This window comes from Drosophila teissieri, chromosome X, assembly GCF_016746235.2.
Source record: "Drosophila teissieri strain GT53w chromosome X, Prin_Dtei_1.1, whole genome shotgun sequence".
NCBI classification, from domain to species: Eukaryota; Metazoa; Arthropoda; class Insecta; order Diptera; family Drosophilidae; genus Drosophila; species Drosophila teissieri.
In genome coordinates this window covers 22,560,168-22,562,661 of record NC_053034.1, presented here as the reverse complement: position 1 = coordinate 22,562,661, position 2,494 = coordinate 22,560,168, and the positions used below count along the sequence as shown (strand labels likewise).

Below are 2,494 nucleotides of genomic sequence, written 5' to 3'. Positions count from 1 at the left end.
GGCCTGGCTTGACACTATCGGTTGTGGAATATTTTAAATCGATGGGGCGATTGATGTCAACATTGCAGCCATACTAACCCAGCAGTCGGGCTGGCTGTCAGGATTGCAGGTCCTTGGAGGGAATGGATCAGGGGTCTTGTGCCATGCAAGTATCGCTTGGTTTGCTATTTTTGTTAATTGGTTTTCTTATCCCTTTGCGTCGCTTTTGTGTTATTATTCATTTATATTGCTTATTTCAGGAATTCTGTCTGCATGTCGAGGAATATATGTCGCTGCGGGACAAAAAGATAAATTCGAGGACCACAATTTCGGTTACTTAAAGGAGCAGGGGAACCGCGCATTCGGCCAACATCGACGAGGAAGCATTGTATGAAGGAGACGTCTTTTAAGGATCATAGATTTTTTGTCAAATAAGGGCTAAATGAGCGACATTTTGTACTGACTGAGGGATCCAGTCACCACTCGCGACAGCGCAGGAGTAGAATCAGCACTGGGAAGTCTGACCCCTTTTCTACCGCCAGTGGAGCTTCCGATTAAAAAGAGCGGCAGTAGTTTGACACTTTAACGGATCAGCTGCAGTATATTACGGGTAGGTGGCGTTGTACGAACATAAATGCAAGCTAAGTAGACTTAGCTTGACCATGTTTCGCCACGCGTTAATCCGTCTTGTGTCTCTTCTTTGCATGTTCGTTTGCGCAGTGGAGTGTAGAACGTTACGATGGATTGGCGACAAAAGTTTCAGATAAGTGGCATTGTGTAAAGAATAATGCTGTTGAGTCGACTTAGTTTCCTCATGCTTTAGCCGTTCGTTTATCCTGCTCGTGTCTCTTATCTTTGCAGGTTCTTCAGTGCATGGCCAGGAGGGTGTCTTCATTCAGGTGCGCATCGTCAGGATCAGCAAGGTCACTGCGTCGATAGGCGTCGGATAGCTTAGGTGAGTATTGCTGTGGATATTCAACTAATTATTAATGAACTTTATTATTTTTTTCTAATTTTTCCCCAGGATATTGAGACGAAGATATAAGTTCATTGCTTTGCAGGTTTTCAATGGAGCTGAAGAGGGCCTTTCTTCGCTTTTCATCAAGAATTTTTAGCCAACCGACTCCTTCATCTCCGTATTATTAATTTTATTTATTTTATTTTAAATTTAGTTTCATAAGTGGATGTCCCTAATGTATAGTATAAGTCTCATTAACATGTCTATTTTCTCCTCGTCGTTAGAGAAGCTATTTTGTAGGTAGGTATTTGGTCCATGTTCCTCGATAATCCTTGTTTTAGCCTAGTTTGAAGTTTACGACTTTTACTTGCCGTTTGTAGAATTTGTTCCGCCTTTGCCGGCATTCCTGCGCCATCGGTTTAGCCTTTTCTGAATGGTTGCGTCGTGAGTGGAGAAACGCGGTTGGGTAACATTCCGTCATTTCTGTTTGGCCTGAAAAGATTTCGCCACTCTCCTTTTGAGGCTCTCTAGCGAGAGTTTGTGGGATTCCTCAACGATTCCTGAGAAATCTCTAGGGATTCCTTAGGGATTGGTACTGAAGTGTAATAAGAGCGGGAAGAAGAGTGTGGCTGTCTTGTGTTCAATTTTGCCCCCTTACCCTTGTGTGCGAGGTATTGGAATTAAGTACTGAAATTCCCTGCCCGAAATTTTCCTCGCGCAATGTTCGAAAAAAGAAATATTACAGGCTTCGTCTAGCGAAGTTTCGAATACAGAAGTTAAGCCGAATTCGGACGAAGCTCTGCCGCTTCATATTTGTTGTTTTTTTCCAAATAGTGCAGAGCAGTGCCCGAAAATGAGACATAAACTTTTTAGCAATTCGATAAAAATTTACAAGACATCAAAAAATACAACAAATATCAAAAGGTTTTCCTTTTGCCAGCCAGGACCATGCACCCCGCAGAAACGAACTTGCACTGCGCTTAAGTCTCTGAAAGCTGCATACTTTATCTCAACATTGTAGCTATCGAGGCGTTCATACGGACAGACGGACATGGTCAGTTCGACTCGGCTATTGATCGTGATCAATATTATATATACTTTATATGGTCGGAAACCTGCCTTCTGTCTGTTACATACTTTTATTTAAGGTATTTTTTACAAATTTTATAATAAACTTGTTTGCTCATTTTGGGAATTTGACTTGTTTGTGTTATATTTTATTAAAACAGGTTGCTTAGTTGATAGCGAGAGTTTATATATAAGTACATACCGTTTTATTTGTACTCATGTTTTTGGGAATTTTGAAACACAATCAAGTTAAATCTATTTGAACGTCTGTATCATATGAACCCTTCTAATCAGATTATAAAATAGTTAACCTTTGTAGGTTGCACTCTTGGGAATTATATGTTTGTGATAAAAATAAATAATCTGTTGTAATTTGGAATTCCAAAAATGCTGAAAAAAAGATACCCAATCTTAATAAAGATCTCAAGGGCTGACAATCGAACGCAATGTTGTCACCATACGTATTGCTTATTTGATTTCCTAAATATA

The 2,494-nt window shown here is 40.1% G+C and overlaps 1 long non-coding RNA gene across 1 annotated transcript; it reads left to right on the top strand.

The window, feature by feature from the left end:
- The first annotated feature begins 262 nt into the window (after positions 1-262).
- On the top strand, positions 263-1,974 carry LOC122624469. Its single transcript, XR_006326472.1, has 3 exons — positions 263-589; positions 700-934; positions 1,004-1,974. It is a non-coding gene; the product is annotated as an uncharacterized LOC122624469 (long non-coding RNA).
- Positions 1,975-2,494: the final 520 nt, after the last annotated feature.